This window comes from Hyla sarda, chromosome 3, assembly GCF_029499605.1.
Source record: "Hyla sarda isolate aHylSar1 chromosome 3, aHylSar1.hap1, whole genome shotgun sequence".
Lineage (NCBI taxonomy): Eukaryota > Metazoa > Chordata > Amphibia > Anura > Hylidae > Hyla > Hyla sarda.
In genome coordinates this window covers 50,848,830-50,867,305 of record NC_079191.1, presented here as the reverse complement: position 1 = coordinate 50,867,305, position 18,476 = coordinate 50,848,830, and positions in this window count along the sequence as shown.

Genomic DNA, 18,476 nt, shown 5'->3' with positions numbered 1-18,476 from the left:
TCATCTGAAGGCAATTGTCTATGCTGTGAAGATACGAGATGTGCAGCACCTGAAACTACGAATACTGGAAGCCTGTGCTAGCATTTCTCCTGCGGTGTATATAGTAGTATATAGCAGTGTATACGGACACTGGAAGCCTGTGCTAGCATTTCTCCTGCGGTGTATATAGTAGTATATAGCAGTGTATACGGACACTGGAAGTCTGTGCTAGCATTTCTCCTGCGGTGTATATAGTAGTATATAGCAGTGTATACAGATACTGGAAGCCTGTGCTAGCATTTCTCCTGCGGTGTATATAGTAGTATATAGCAGTGTATACAGATACTGGAAGCCTGTGCTAGCATTTCTCCTGCGGTGTTGCTATCAGTGTGTGAAGAGTGGGAGAAGAGGGTTGCATTGACAATCCAACACAATGGGCAGCACATTGAACACATTTTATACGTGGTCAGAAACTTGTAAATAACTCATGAAAGAATAAAGTTACGTTAATACCAAGCACATCATTGTTTTTCTTGTGAAATTCCCAATAAGTTTGATGTGTCACATGACCCTCTTCCTATTGAAAACAAAAGTTGGATTCAAAATGGCCACCATGGTCACCACCCATCTTGAAAGGTTCCCCCCCTCACATATACTAATGTGCCACAAACAGGAAGTTAATATCACCAACCATTACCATTTTATTAAGGTATATCCATAGAAATGGCCTACCCTGTGTGTGTGTGTGTGTGTGTGTGTGTATGTGTGTATATATATATATATATATATATATATATATATACATACATATATACATACAGTGGGGATCAAAAGTTTGGGCACCCCAGGTAAAAATTTGTATTAATGTGCATAAAGAAGCCAAGGAAAGTTGGAAAAATCTCCAAAAGCCATCAAATTACAGATTAGACATTCTTATAATATGTCAACAAAAGTTAGATTTTATTTCCATCATTTATACTTTCAAAATAACAGAAAACAAAAAAATGGCATCTGCAAAAGTTTGGGCACCCTGCAGATTTAATATCTTGTACTGCCCCCTTTGGCAAGTATCACAGCTTGTAAATGCATTTTTTAGCCAGCCAAGAGTCTTTCAATTCTTGTTTGAGGTATCTTTGTCCATTCTTCCTTACGCACTGCTCTTTTATGGTCTATCCATAGATTTTCAGTTATGTTGAGGTCAGGAGATTGTGAAGGCCATGGCAGAACCTTCAGTTTACGCCTCTTGATGTAATCCCCCTGTGGATTTTGAAGTGTGTTTTAGGATCATTATCCATTTGTAGAAGCCATCCTCTCTTTAAAGGGGAACTCCCGTGGACAACTTTTTTTTTTTTAAATCAACTGGTGCGAGAAAGTTAAACAGATTTGTAAATTACTTCTATTAAAATCTTAATCCTTCCAGTACTTTTTAGGGGCTGTATACTAAAGAGAAATCCAAAAAATAAATGCATTTTCTCTGATGTCATGACCACAGTGCTCGCTGCTGTCCATTTTAGGAACTGTCCAGAGCAGGAGAAAATCCCCATAGCAAACATATGCTGCTCTGGACAGTTCCTAAAATGGACAGCAGAGGCCAGCAGAGAGCACTGTGGTCATGACATCAGAGGAAATGCATTTCTTTTTTGGATTTCTCTTTAGTATACAGCCCCTAAAAAGTACTGGAAGGATTAAGATTAGAAGTAATTTACAAATCTGTTTAATTTCTGGCACCAGTTGATTAAAAAAAAAAAAAAAAAAAAAAAAGATTTCCACAGGAGTACCCCTTTAACTTCAGCTTTTTCACGGATGGCATCAATTTAAAATCCAAAATTTGCTGACATTTTATTGAATCCATTTTTCCTTCTACTCGCGAGATGTTCCCTGTGCCACTGGCTGCAATACAACCCCAAAGCATGATTGATCCACTCCCATGCTTAACAGTTGGACAGAGGTTCTTTTCATTAAATTCTGTTCCCCTTCTTCTCCAAACGTACCTTTGCTCATTCCGGCCAAAAAGTTCAATTTTATCCTCATCGGTCCACAGAATTTGTTTCCAAAATGCATCAGGCTTGTCTATATGTTAATTTGCAAAGTTCAAATGCAGATTTTTGTGGTGAGGACGTAGAAGAGGTTTTATTCTGATGACACTTCCATGAAGACCATATTTGTACAAGTATCTCTTTATAGTGGAATAGTATACCACAACTCCAGTGTCTGCCAGATCTTTGGAGGGATTGTGCAGTCAAACGTGGGTTTTGAATTGTTTTTCTCATAATCCTGCGAGCTGTACTGTCTGATATTTTTCTTGGTCTTCCTGATCTTGCTTTAACTTCCACTGTTCCTGATGACTGCCATTTCTTAATTACATTCCGAACAGAGGATATTGACTCCTGAAAACATTTGCTATCTTCTTATAGCTTTCTCCAGCTTTGTGAGCGTCAACTATTTTCAGTTTCAGATTTCTAGACAACTGCTTAGAAGACCCCATGGTGCTGATTGTTGGGGCAAGGTCAGATGAGTCTGGGCATTTAAAGGGGTACTCCGGCGCTAAGACATCTTATCCCCTATCCAAAGCTGTCACGCCCCCTCCCATAGGCTTGCATTGAGTGGGCAGAGCGTGATGTCACACGGGGCGGAGCCGTGACATCACTATGCTCCGTCCCTGTGATCGCCAGTAATCAGACCCGGAGTGAGCACGCTCCGGGGGCTGATTCTAACGGGGTGCGGCGTGGAAGATCACAGGGGTCCCCAGCGGACCCCTGCGATCAGGCATCTTATCCCCCTATCCTTCGGATAGGGGATAAGATGTCTTAGCACCGGAGTACCCCTTTAAAACTTTTTGAGATTGACATCACCTGGTGTTCTCAGATGATGATTGAGAACAATCCATGACGCTGGCAGGTCTCAGCTTTGCAAAGAGGGCAGTGCATGCTATAAATTCTGCAGGGTGCCCAAACTTTTGCAGACGCCATTTTTTTGTTTTCTGTTATTTTGAAAGTGTAAATGATGGAAATAAAATCTAACTCTATATCTATAGATATATATATATATATATAATCTATCTATGTTATAATTTTATTCATTTCTTTTTTTGCGACTGCTTGTGGTTATGATTTACAGAACATGCACCTGGCTACCCTCCCATTGTCGGCCATGTTCACCCCTGTCCCTGCTCTGCACCGCACATCATCGGTCTCCTACCTGAGATGATTCTTCAGCTCTTGTGAAACTACAACTCTCATACTGTTCATGCACGCTGGTAGTTGTAGTTTCCCATTAGCTGGAGCACCACCGATTGCAAAGCCCCTATTTCTTTATCACTCTGCGCTCATGTATAGAGCATTTTGTATATATCTATATTGGTTGTGAATATTTCTGTGGGATGATCTGTTCTTTCGGCAGAGGACTTAATCCATATATTGGCTGAGTTTCTCACTTGGCTGTTCTCCGCCTGTCATACATTTACTCACTTGTCATCTTTATCATTCATTTTTGGATCATGACAATACTGGAATCCATAAACTGTTATCGTCTGCTGATTTCCCAGAATCCATGTTTATTCCCATGGTAGGGGTTCTGGGGGGAGACTGGATACTGTCTAGACCAGTGGTCTCAAACTGTGGCCCTCCAGATGTTGTGAAACTTCAACTCCCAGCATGCCCGGACAGCCATTGGCTGTCCGGGCATGCTGGGAGTTGTAGTTTTGCAATATCTGGAGGTCCGCAGTTTGAACACCACTGGCCTAGACTGTGTGGGGTATTACAACTCATCTACAGTCACTTACATACCAAAGCAACGTTTTTACAACCTATTACAGAAACGCCTACTACTTATGTCTCATGTTATTTCTGGGAAACCCATTGGACAACCACTATACCGCCTACATGGGTTGTCGACCATACACTGACAGTAGCTGTCACCGAATGGCCAGTAACACACTCTCTCGACATTCTGATACATATAAAATATCTGCATGACCAAAAGTTTGTGTCCTCCAGAGCAGGAGGGGTAAGCTGCTGCCAGCTAGCTATGGCAGTGGCTTTTTTTTTTTACCCAGAAAAGTAGGATTTGCGCAGCTGAAATCCAACATGCTCGACCCTTCTTGAGCCCCCAACATTAGGGAAGAGTCTGGAGCCTGCCATAAACTTAGAACATTGTTGCCCAATCAGTGTGCCTCCAGCTGTTGCAAAACTACAACTCCCAGCAAGCATGCCCGGACAGCCGAAGGCACCGTAGTTGGGGGAAATACTGACTTTTGACCAAGCTGACAATGTCCTTGGGTTTGGCTGACTTAACTGATTGTTCCGTCAAAACTAATTTAAAGGGGTACTCCGGTGGAATTATTATTTTTTAAATCAACTGATCCCATAAAGTTGTTAAACAGCTTTGTACATGATAAAAAAAAAATCTTAATCCTTCCTGTAGTTATTATCAGCTGTATACTACAGAGGAAGTTCTTTTTCTTATTGGATTTCTTTTCTGTCACAACCATATTGCTCTCTGCTGACACCTCTGTCCATGTCAGGAACTGTCCAGAGCAGAAGAAAATCCCCATAGTAAACCTATGCTGCTCTGGACAGTTCCTAAAATGGACAGAGGTGATAGCAGAGAGCACTGTGGTCCTGACAGAAAAGAAATCCCAAAAGAAAAGAATTTCCTCTGTAGTATACAGCTGCTAATAAGTACTGGAAGGTTGAAGAATTTTGTATAGTAATTTACAATTCTGTTTAACTTTCTGGCACCAATTGATAAAAAAAAAAAGTTTTGCACTGCAGTACCCCTTTTAAGTAGCTGATGGCGGGGGGGTCTGACTACTGGGACCCCCCGCAATTTCCTGAACGGCACTCGCTCCATTAATTTCTATTGGTGTTGCCAGAGATGCCCCAGTGCTGTATGCAGGGTCCCAGTGGTCGGACCCCCCCCCCCCCCCCACGATCAGCTACTTATCCCCTATCTTGTGGATAGGCGATAAGTAAGTTTTGGCTGGACAAGCCCTTGAAGAGTCTGGGCACCTTTCATATGGATGGTTGTCAGATTTTCTTTTAGACTGATGAAGTTGTATAGGGCCATGCTGTTTGAGATAATGGTGGTCCCAGCTCATAATGGCAGCAGCTTCTTGATGGAAACTATACATATTAGGTGGAATCTTTTCATTATGGTCCCTAAATGTACACATACAGTCTGATAAATCTAAGGGGGCCGCTTTCAATGTCACATCCATGTTAGGACAATCCACATACGTGCACGGATAGGTATGTAAACTCCACAACCCCCCCTCCTGCAAACTTTAGCACTATTGGGGGGGCATGATTTATTAAGCATAAAATTCCTGTGTAAGGATTGTAATTTCTTTATACAATGGAGAATAATGTTGCATCTTCTCTGGTTCTACTTGCCAATTGCCTTCTAGGCAAGAAACCAGCACTTTATTGTTCTGTACGAGATGTACAATGCTTTCCCTGTTTTCTAATTTGTATTGACTGACACAGATCTGTTCTATTTTATACACTTTGTGCAGTTGTCATTTTTGTAAACTAATAAAAGGAAAAAAAAAAACCTATAATTTTATTTGTAGTCTGACCAATGAGAGAGACAAGTAAGGGTAAAACCCTCCAATGTGTCATGTTGATATGTTCAATGTTTAGATCAGTTAGGGTCCACTCAGCCTTTGAAGCCAAGCGTGCCATATGCAGGTTTAAAGAACGTCTGAGACAATCTTTCTCTCCCCCATAAGCTACATTTCACTCTGGATGTGCTGCTGCGGCCAGGTACCTTTTGTGTGTGCGCTCATAGTGGCTATGAGCGGACACACACAGCTACGCAGCTGCAGCAGAGAACTCGCTTTGTCACTGCTGTCTGCACATCCGCAAGGAGAAATACGCTGGGGATATGCTATGTGTCACCCTACAGTAGTCTAGTTTGCCTCCAGATGTTGCTAAACTATAACTCCCAGCATGGCTGACAGCTAAGCTGACTTTTTGTTAAAAAGGCCTTTAGTCGACCACTCTAATACCAGGTTTGCTCACAGATCGACCCCGAAAATGTAATCAAACTTTTCTAGGGAAAATGGATTTCCAAAGTAGAGAGCTCCTTTAGGATAATGTCTGTTCCATATAAAGATTTTTCGCACTTGCACATCTGTAGGTAAATGTTGTCAGCAATAAATATATGAAACAATGTAGTGGTCATGGGGGCATCAGGGGACATTCATCAGGCCCCTGATGAAGGGGTTTGATGAAGCTCAGGTGAGTGACACGATCCATTGCCCTTGAACGCTACCCCTGCGGCTGTACCTGTCCAATGTTTCACATGTCATGAACAAAATAAAGATTTCACGGCTGCAAGAAGACCGGTGAGTGCAAGTCTGTTTCTGTTTTTGATATCTTATGGACTGATATGCACCACTGATATCATTATTATACCAAAGGGACATCAGTACTAACTGCCCTCCTGGGGCTCATATACACAAATACAGAAAGATAACAGTGCCCCACTTTCACACTTAATATCAAACTATTATATGTATATTTGTAATATACATTGGTTAAAAAATTTGTATATTTCTAGGTGAAATTTTTTTTTGCCCCTGCAGCTATTGCCTGTGTCTCTGTGTGGAGTCCAAATACAGGAAGTGAGGGTGGACAAGCAGGGATCTGTGCAGGCTCCTGGCTTGTCAACCTTCCTGCTGTGTGAGCCCGGAGCATGTCATAAAACCTCACTGCACAGAGCCCTACTTGCCCTCAGTGTACAGAGCCTTGCTTGTCCTCAGTGTACAGAGCCCTGCTTGTCCTCAGTGTACAGAGCCCTGCTTGTCCTCGGTGTACAGAGCCCTGCTTGTCCTCGGTGAACAGAGCCTCGCTTGTCCTCGGTGAACAGAGCCCCGCTTGTCCTCACTGCGCAGAGCCTCGCTTGTCCTCGGTGCACAGAGCCCCGCTTGTCCTCAGTGTACAGAGCCCTGCTTGTCCTCAGGGCACAGAGCCCTGCTTGTCCTCAGTGTACAGAGCCCTGCTTGTCCTCAGGGCACAGAGCCCTGCTTGTCCTCAGTGTACAGAGCCCTGCTTGTCCTCAGTGTACAGAGCCCTGCTTGTCCTCAGTGCACAGAGCCCAGCTTGTCCTCAGTGTACAGAGCCCTGCTTGTCCTCAGTGTACAGAGCCCTGCTTGTCCTCAGTGTACAGAGCCCTGCTTGTCCTCAGTGCACAGAGCCCTGCTTGTCCTCAGTGCACAGAGCCCTGCTTGTCCTCAGTGTACAGAGCCCTGCTTGTCCTCAGTGTATAGAGCCCTGCTTGTTTTTGTTAACGACAGGTACACTTCAAAGGAGTACTCAGGTGGAATACAATCTTTTTTAAATTCAACTGGTGCCAGAAATTTAAACAGATTTGTACATTACTCCTATTTTAAAATCTTAATCCTTCCAGTACTTATCAGATGCTGTATTCTACAGAGGAATTTGTGTAGTTCTTTCCAGTCTGACTACGGTGCTCTCTGCTGACACTTCTGTCCATGTCAGGAACTGTCCAGAACAGGGGTGGTTTGCTATGGGGATTTGCTCCTGCTCTGGACAGTTCCTGACATGGACAGAAGTGTCAGCAGAGAGCACTGTGGTTAGATAGAAAGGTAATTAAAAAAGAAAAGAACTTCCTGTGGAGCATACAGCAGCTGATAAGTACTGGAAGGATTAGGGTCTATTTACATGGCAGAATTTCCTCAAGCAAAATTCCGCTTGAGGAATTCCTCCTCAAACAAAAGCCCAATACACTTCTATGGGAGTCCACACTCCCATTCACACTTCTGCAGAATTTCCGCTTGGATTCCGCACCAATTCAGCACAAAATCCTCACTAAGTGGAAGCAGAATTGGGGCGGATGAGCAGAAATTCTGCCGTTTGAATAGACCCTTAAGGTTGATAAATAGAAGTAATTTACAAATGTTTAACTTTCTGGCACCAGTTGATTAAAAAAATAATTGTTTTCCACCGGATTACCCCATTAAGTCACCTCGCACTGAAAATGCTTCTAACAGGGTACAAGAGCAGGTGACCTCTTTGGCAAATGGAGAAAATAAGCTTGTGTAATGCTCCTTTTAATACTGCACTTAGGGTCTTGCTCCGACTCTTAGAATAGAAATGACACCATAGTTATGTTTGCTCTGACCGCAATGCGATGTTACATTCTCTGCAGTGCTTGAAGGGAAAGGGGACTATTATAGGATCACCCCTCCCGAGTCTATATTGCTGACACCAAGAAGAGATAATGGAGGCTTATTTATATACTATCCCATTCCCTATCCATCTGTCCTCCCCTGTTGTGGAAGATGAAAGACAAGCTATTTATACTGCGGTCCCATCATTTATTGAGGAGCACATGATCAAGCCATTTATGTATCGTAAAGTACTGTATAACCGAGGGAGCAAGCAAAATCAATAGATCTTTGTACTATGGCCTGCATTATACTTAAAGAGGCACTGTCATTATGAAAAACTTTTTAATTTTTTGTAGTACTACCGATAAGAGGACTTTTTAAATATACATTTATTTAAAAAAAATAAATTTTACTTAAAAATCTAAAATGAAAATAGCCACCACCAGGGGTCATCTATCTTTATGCAGACAGACTACTCGGTATTTTTCAACATACTGGATACCGGCCGTAAAGTGTGTTGGTATCCAGTATAGGAGATCACCATTGCACCACTACAACCTTCAACTGTTCCTAAACTACAACTCTCATGATGGGCGTTCTAAAACAGCTGAGGGTACAATCTTTGTAAAACTCTGTGTTAGAGCTGTGTATTCTCCAACTGTGTGCCTCCAGCTCTTGCAAAACTACAGACAAAGGATGTGTGGGCATGCTGGGAGTTGTAGTTTTGCAACACTGCTCTAACACAGTGCTTTATAAAAAAAAAACTGCAGCTCCAGCTGTTGCAAAACTACAACTCACAGCAAAAGCTTTCTCTGACTCCTGAATGAAAAATAAGCAGATCAGACATTCAGGAGTCTGTGAAAGCTGAATGACACACATAGTGACAGCTATGTTGATTAGCATCCAGCTTTACTAGGAACTGATAGAAAATGTATGCATAAAAACTACTGTGCGGTGATTTGCAGACTGCCAGTCTGAGTCTGAGACTGAGTCATCCGCAGCGAGGGAGAGAGGTGGACACTCCACCCTCCACAAGGCAAGAACACAAAGCAAGTGAGCAACATATAAATGCTATTTGTTAGGTATATATATATATATATATATATATGTCTTAGACACATAAAAATGATATGTACATGAGCAGGATTAGGTACTGAGTGAAATATCACTTTTTTTTGCACTATGACAGGTACGCTTTAAATGGGCACTGTCAGATTTAAAAACTTTTTATATGTTGTACATCTTGGCAAGACAGTAACCTTTTTAAAATACTTCATAAGAAAACTATGTTTCCTTTCAATAGAAATCATGACTTATAGACCACTAGGGGTTCCCATACCATCCAGAACATGATCCTGTCCGGCTGCAGCATCATCTTTGTCCCAGCTGAAGCACAGGCTGGGACAAAGTCCAGAATGTGAAGGCGGGACTAGCACTGTGCTCACTCCTGTCCTATCAGAATCCTGTCTGAAAACAGAGAGTAGGGGGTTGCAGTGCAGCCTGCAGTGATTGGATAAAGATACACAGCACAGCAGACTCAGGGAGGAAGTGAAGGCATGGTGAGTAAGGGGCAAGAGACAGGCAGGCCCTCTCCAGAGCACAGGATAAAAAAAAAACAAGTGAGTACTAAATATAAGGTATTTGTGAGAGATATTTTTTGTGGTTTATGACAGGTACTCATTAAAAATGTTTTTAAATCAGCAGGCTCCAGAACGTTATACACAGATTAGTAAATTACTTCTATTTAAAAAATCTTAATCCTTCCAGTACTTATCAGCTGCTGTATGCTCCACAGGAAGTTGTGTAGTTCTTTCCAGTCTGACACAGTGCTCTTTGCTGTGTCAGACTGGAAAGAACTACACAACTTCCTGTGTAGTTCTGGAAATGTCCAGAGGAGGAGCAAATCCCCATAGCAAACCTCTCCTTCTCTGACCCATGGTGGCCTGTGAGGTCTAGCCATAGGCTGGGTGCTTGTCAGTGTAAACTGACACTTATAATATGCTGCTGTACAGATGTAAAAAGCAATCAGATGTAAAAAGTATGAAAATAATATGATTTTCAATAAAGTGTAAAAAAAAATTAATTAAAAAGTAAACAAATAAATAAATAAAACCCTGTATCCCCCCTCCCTCCCCACACAAAACCTACAAAAAACAAAACTATAGATAATAGGTATAGCCTCGGTCATAATGACTTGTAATATAAAATAATAATGTTTTTTATCCTGCATAGTGAATGCCATAAAATAAAAACAACAAAAAAGTGGAAGAATTGCTAATTTTGGTCCAAAAATGTAAGGACAATAATCAAAAGGTAGCATGTACTGCAAAATGGTACAAAAAAAATATTTAAATTACAGCTCTGTCTGTAAATAATAAGCCCTAACACAATCGGGTCAAACGAAAAATAAAAAAAAGATATGGCTGTCAGAACATGGCGAGATAAAAAAGGGGGGGAAAAAAGGATTTTGTTGTGAAAAGGAAAAAGAACAAAAAAGCTATACAAATTGGGTATAATTGTATCGACCCAAATTTTTTTCAGAATATTTTGTAGTTTTTCACAAAAATTGTTGCATGTATCATCATAAATTGACCGCTAATATAAAGTAAAATATGTCCCAGAATGGCTTCCAAAGTTATTACCATTTATAAGAGGCACATGTTAGATAAAAAAAAATGGGGCCATGTCATTAAAGGGGTCCTCCACTCCTAGACATGTTATCCCCTATTCAAAGGATAGGGGATAAGATGTCTGATCACAAGGGTCTCGCCGCTGGGGACCCCCACTATCTCCCTGCTGCACCTGACATTCGTTTAGAGCATCGGGTGCAGCGCAGAAGGTTTGTGACATCACGACCACGCTGCCTCAATGCAAGTCTACGGGAGGGGGCGTGACAGCCGTCACACCCCTCCCATAGACTTGCATTGAGGGCACGTGGCTGTAAAGCCTTAAGCGGGGCGTGACCGTAACATCACAAGCCTCCGCCCCGCATCGCCAATCATCCGGCACGGAGCGAAATTCGCTCCGTGCACCGGATATCTGGGGTGCTGTAGCCGAGATGGGGGGGGTCCACAGTGACGGGACCCCCACGATCAGACATCTTATCCCTTATCCTTTGGATAGGGGATAAGATGTCTAGGGGCAGAGAACCCCTTTAAAGGGTTAATAAATTTGAATTTTATCTTTAGACTGGTGTATGAAATGCGGTCATATTCAACTTAAAGGGGTATTAAAGGGGTATTATTATTATCCAAAGGATAGGGGATAAGATGTCTGATCGTGGGGGGGCCCACTGCATAGACCCCCGGATGCTGAATCTCCAGTTTCGGAAACCTCCAGGTTTCTGGGACTGGGGACGTGACGTCACGCCCCCTCCATTCATGTCTATGAATACAATCTATCTACTGAGGAAGGGGTCGGAACAAGCACCCTGAAACGCGTCTAGAGTTTTAGCAATCTGAATTAAGCACTAAGAAAAAAGCACTGCTAACTGCTGATATCACCATCCAGGCCGGCTTTCACCAATTCGATCCACCTACCTCACCTGTGTCTCCATTCCACACAATGGGTACGCAGCCTGCTCGATCTAAGAGAGACCTTCTGCCTGTGTTTAAGATCGCTGAACTGAAAGCAGCACATTGCGGAGCTACGGACCTCGCCCGCCTGGGGTCTCCTGCCGGAGTCTAATCCCAGTGCCATCTTTCGGCATTTATCCCCGCACACACAGAGTCTGAAATTCCAGCTATCTTGAGGACTCCAGTATTGGTTTAACCGCAAACAGCCGCAGGATACCACTTTAGGTCCGTCGCAGTACGAAACCAGCGGCCGGAGATCGGGTGAGATACATGATTTAAACCTTACACAATTTTACAGGTAGCGAATTCATTCATTCCACAGACTGTTTAAACAACCATTCCAGTGACTGTACAACATACAATATAATGTACACCATACGTTTGTTGAAATATTTTTAGGTGCCGGACTATTGGAATTCTGCATTAACAGATCACCTTAACATCGTACCAAGCGCCTCCATAATTACAAGCAGTGTTACATTTTTCCATTAGGGCCCAATGGTCATATGTTACCATGATTAGTGCTATATTATTTTCTATTATTTTATTTGCTTTTGATATGCATGTTTTAACTGAAGGTCTAATCATGTTCAATAAATTTTTGCTCTTTTTATGAAATTGTCTCCAATCTTTATTGTGTTCCATCAAAGATGGTGAGATCCTTGAGGTGTGGTTAGTGTGAAGCCTAATTAGGCTGTATTTGTGGGAGGGGCGTGAGGTATATAACGCACCACGCCCCGCATCCAGGTGCGTGTGTTGCGTTTGGCGGTTGTACTTGTGCACCGCTGTGAGCTCCCACGTCTTCCAAGCTGAAGCTGTTTCTACCATCTCGGAGAAGAAGCGCCATCTCGGTAGGGTAAGCCGCCGCAAGGCATGTGTTATAGGGGTTTTCAAATGTCTGCACTATGAGGTCTCACGTTTTCCCCGGGCTTCGGTGGCCGGCCCACGTGTCACGTTAGCGACAGTTTCCCCATTCCAGGGCAGGAGGGAGGGAACAGGGGAGGGATCCCGCACTATTCAGCGCAGGGAGCGGGTACTCACGTGGGGATCCGGGCGGGTACCGGAGCGTCTCGTTTTGCTGGTTGTCTGGCGGGGATCTCGGGGGGGGGGGCTCCGGTGTCTGGCATGCTCCCGGCCAAGACCACCCGGCGGTCGGGGGCAGTTTCCCTAGCGTCAGGCGCAGGGGAGGCGTGACTATCCAGAGGAGGGGAGGGGCCAGCGCCGCACCACGTGGTCAGCGGCACCATCCACACGCACCTTCTCGGCACCCGGGCGGTGCGGACGGGGAGTCTCGTCATTCCTGTCGGTCTAGTGTCTGGCGGGGGTGTCGGGGCGCTCCGTTTGCATCTCCCTCGCCGGGCCAGGGCGAACCCCAGCAAGCCGGGAACTCCGCCCACCTGTTTCTCCTCACAACTGGAGGGGGGCGTAGCTTGTCGGCCGAGTACCGTGCGGGGCCGGCGTCGATTCCATGGGGGCACACATGGAGCGGCGCCGTCCACGTACGGCCACGATCGGCAGTTGGTCGGTGCGGACGGAGAATCGCGGTATCCCTGTCGGTCTGGCGTGTTGCCAGGTCCGGCGGGGATGCCGGCAGGGGCTAATTTCTGCGTTTTTCCTTTGCTGGGCCCGGGGAGTCAGCGTCCCCCATGCCGGCCGGGGGGGGCGGGGGATCCCCGGCAGGCACCTGAATGGGTGGGGCCAGCACCGTACCACATGGGGGCTACAGGTCCAACTCTAGTTATCGGGGCATCTTCGCTCCACCCGGAGGGAGGGGGGGGGGTCCGGTGGGGCATCAGCGGCGGGGCCATTCACCCGCCCGCCGCGGGTGTCCCGCAGGGCGCCGGCAGGTCTGGGGGGGGGGCAGCGGTCAGGGACGGTCCAAGGCAACAAGCGTTGTTGCCGGTGGCCGGTACGGCAGTCAACCATTTCCCCAGCATGTCAGCATACACAACCACTCTCAGAGTCAGATGCGTGCAAGCTCCCGATTCACAACTTGGTCACGAGTCATGCTACCAGAATCACTATAGGTTCCCCAAACAATCAGGCACTCGTATCATATTGTCACAACCACAATGTGTAGACATGACACAATTAAATGATGATGATGATAATTATGATTGGATACATCCCATTCACAGGCACGTTGATAGAATCTGATGCAGTTGTTTTAAATTTGTTTGTCACACAGCACGGGTTGTTAGTTTCAAGCAAGTTACAGCACGGTCCGTATCCTTGCCGTGGACAGTTGTCATCAGGTCAGATCAGGTGGGTTGAATACCACAGATAGGTAACAGGTCATCGGTAGTCATGAGGCTTAGGTTGCCAGGCTCGTTGTCACGAATCACACTGCCACATGCGTCACAATGATCAAGGATAGGCAGTAGTTGTTACCGATATCCTGGCTCTCCTTCCAGGGGAGACTACTGTGGATTTATTGTTACTGACACGTCTTCAGAGCAATTAATAAATCTTACATCGGACTACTGATACATCCTGACTCATCTTCAGGAGCAACCGCCTCAATACTGTTACTGACACGCCTTCGGAGCAGTATGAGTTCCGTGTGGAGAGGGAACCATATGTCCATCAAGTTAAACCAATAAATTAAAGAGAAGGGTTATGGTTGGATGAAGGGGAAGGGATGTGATTTTATATTTCTGCATAAGCATTAATGTTATTTTGTTCTGGGAATGTATCTAACCGTTTTGAAGCTTTCAACTGTTCCTGCTGTGACCAGTTCCTGAGGTAGACTGTTCCATAAATTCACAGCTCTTATGGTAAAGAAGGAGTGTTGCCCCTTATGACTAAACCTTTTCTTCTCCAGACGGAGGGAGTGCCTACTTGTCCTTTGAGGGGGTTTAACCTGGAACAGTTTTTCCCATATTTTTGTATGGGCCATTTATATACTCATATACATTGATCATATCCCCCCTTAAACATTTCACCCGTTATAGCCCATTATTAATAACGGACGTTATTTTGTGACGGGAGAATGAACGGAAGAAATAGTGCATGCACTATTTCTCCTGTTACTATCTTTCGTCACAAAATAAAGTCGGTTATTAATAACGGGCTATAACGGGTTAAAACAGATAATAGAAAATCCCATTATAGTCTATGGGATTTTTACAACAACCGTATGGGATTTTGTAACGGCCATTTAACGGGCAATTTTCAGGGTTTTTATTAGGGATCAACCGACTAAGGCCGATATACCGCCAACCACTTCTCTCCCCCTGACTGTCCTGGGGTCCTCCTGAGTCCTACCACCGCCGCTGCCCCCCCCCCCCCCTCTGGCCAGAGACCGCCACCGCCCTCTTCTCTCCCCCTGCCGGTCCTTAGTCCCACCACCGCCGCTGCCCCATTGCCTCCCCCATCCCCGGTTTTATAATTACCTGTTCCCGGGACCCGGGGTCCGCGCTACTTCTGACTCCGGCGGTGTCCTGAGCTGTCACTGTAAGCACTGAAGGTGACGTCGCGTTGAGGACGTCACTCGTCATTGCGCAGCGAACAGCGTAACACAGGACACCACAGGTGCCAGAAGTAGCGCGGACCCCGGGAACAGATAATTATAAAACCGGGGATGGGGGAGGCAATGGGGCAGCGGCGGCAGCGGTCTCTGGCCGTGGCAATGTGTTGCAGTGGGGGGGTGCGGTGCGGGTGGGTGTCGGTGGATTATTGGCAAGGTAATTGCCGATACCAATAACGTCCAAAATCGTGAATATCGGCCGATAATATCGGCCAAACCGATAATCGGTCGATCCCTAGTTTTTATAACGGACATTTATAACTGATCTTTTAACAGATTAATTTTATAGTGTGAGAGCAGCCTAAGATGTTCCATGCCCCTTATTAGTTTAGTCGCACGTCTCTGCACCCTTTCCAACTCCGCAGTGTCCCTTTTATGGACAGGTGCCCAAAACTGAACAGCATATTCCAGGTGAGGCCGTACCAATGCTTTATAAAGGGGGAGTATTATGTCCCTGTCCCTTGAGTCCATGCCTCTTTTGATACATGACAATATCCTGCCGGCTTTGGAAGCAGCAGCCTGACATTGCATGCTATTCTGTAGTCTGTGATCTACAAGTACACCCAGATCCTTCTCTACCACTGACTCTGCCAGTTTAATCCCCCCTAAGACATACGATGCATGCAGGTTATTAGTACCCAGATGTATAACTTTACATTTATCCACATTGAACCTCATTTGCCAAGTGGAACAGATTTATTTTTTATTTTTTTACTTATGACAATAAATTGAATGATTACAGTCAGAGGATCTTAAAATTGTAAGAAATTTATACAGAAAGTATATTAGTAAAATATTGGTAAAATATAACTTGCCCCTTAAAGTTTCAGTTTCGTACCATTTTCGAAATTTCTACTTGAATGGACACATTGCCTTCAGAGGATTAAACATTATAATGCTGAAGTGCATTCTCACACACCAGATCCACGGAGGCGCAATTGTGGATCTGCAGTTGTAAAATCTACATTTGCGGATTTTTACTTCATTAATATACCAATCAAAAAATACATCAGAATTGCCTTGTAAAATCCAGTGGCGGATCCAATGAGTGTGAATGCTCCCTAAAGACCTAATACTGCTCACAGCTGAGGGTTTGCTGCAAGCTATCAAGCAATATGCATCAGCGACACATTCTAACGCACTGTTTTCCCAACTGGAGCGCCTCCAGCTGTTGCAAAACTACAACTCCCAGCCTGTTTTCTATGGCTGGATAAACCCTTTTATCTATTTTGTTTTCTTTTGTTGTTTTTGTTTTGTTTTTTGTTTTTTTTAAATGGTCCAAAATGCTGCAAAACAGTAAAGCAATGGCTACTCGGTCGGTGCCCCAGTCATCCATAGTCATTATTTACTGCACCTCACTGTACTGAACCCCATAGTTCTGTGTTTCCCAACCAGGGTGCCTCCAGCTGTTGCAAAACTACAACTCCCAACATGCCCGGACAGCATGCTGAGAGTTGTAGTTTTGCAACAGCTGGAGGCACCCTGGTTGGAAAACACTGAACCATTGTCATCATTTACTGCACCTAACTGCACTGAATCCCATTGTTCTGTGTTTACCAACAGGGTGCCTCCAGCTGTTGCAAAACTACAACTCCCAGCCGAAGGCTGTCCGGGCAGGCTGGGAGTTGTAGTTTTGCAACAGCTGGAGGCACCCTGGTTGTAAAACACTGAATCATTGTCATCATTTACTGCACATAACTGCACTGAATCCCATAGTTCTGTGTTTCCCAACCGAACTATTCAAGTTATTGATGGCTGACCCAGGGGCAGGGAGTAGTGGGGAAACAGGCCCAGGGCAGTCTTCATCAGCTACCCTTGACGAACTGCATACCATGATGACCTCCGTGATGTCATCAATTGCAGCGTTCAACTCCAGACTGGATTCACTGGAGCAGGGCAGTACCCGGGATCCGGCGATCCCCGACAGGGGGGCTACCCTTTCAACCCCCCAAGCCGCAGTGTCAGGTACGCACGAGGGAGCCCCCAAAATTGCCCCGGCTCATTTCGTGTCTGCCTCTATCCGCAAGGACATATTAGAGGGGAAAGACATAAACTTAGCATCATTGCTTATCACGTCTCAAGACCTCACGGAGACAAAGACAGTCGCCTGCGGTGAGCTGTCAGTAGTACTAAAGAGCAAGGATGCCAGGCTAAGTCGCAAATTGACTTTCCAAGAATTCGTCCTGGCATTCAGTATGTACAGGGACATAATATGCTCGGCAAAGCCAGAACATAGGGAGGAGCTGGATCTATACCTCTATCAAATCACGGAATTTTCATATAAGTACGGGGGAAGTCATTTCTACGACTACCACCGACCATTCTCCGCCAAGGCGGCAGCAGCGCACAGCCAATTCGGTTACATTACCGACTGGAGCTTGGTGGACACAGTGCTGTTCTGCAAGCACTTCGCAGGCCTGAAATCACCGGCCTGTGCGACTTGCCAATCCATCTTCCATTCCACAGCCTGGTGCAGCAACCACCAGCCCGAGGCCAGCACTAGCAGAGGTGGCACGTCCGGGTCAGGCTCCAATCCGAAGGTCACTCCTACAGTTGACAAACTAGGGCGGCCGGTCCGATATTTAGGACGCAGTCAAATCTGCAACAATTACAATTTGACCACGTGTAATTACAACAATTGCAGATTGTTACATGTATGTTTCCTATGCTATAGGGCCCACCCAAGTACAATGTGCTCGGTAAAAGGGCAAGCATGACTAGGCGGGGTCAAGATACAGGCTCTGGCGCAAGTACTAATAGATCATCCCGACCAAAGCTGGGTCAAGTGGTTGATCAATGGATTCACCCAGGGGTTCCACACTGGTCTAGTGGCTTTACCCCAGTGCACTTTCGAGTGCAAAAATTTGCCTTCAGCTATCCAGGAACCCCATGTAGTATCGGATCTGCTCAAGGTGGAGCTCGACCGAGGTTACATCATTGGGTCTTTTCTGCAACCCCCCTTTGAAAGTTGGCGGGTAAGCCCGGTGGGCGTAGTGACGGGCAAATTCAGTAATAAAAAAAGAATGATCTACGATTTGTCCGCGCCCCATTCTTTGGCAATTCCTAGCTTAAATTCACTGATTCCATCAAACGAGGTGTCGATGAAATACACTTCCGTCGATCAGGCCATCCAGCTGGTACTACACCTAGGTCCGGCAGCATGGTTGTCCAAGGCGGACATCACAGATGCCTTCAAATTACTGCCGATACACCCCGATCTCTGGAAATGGCATGGCATTAAGTGGCAAGAAATATA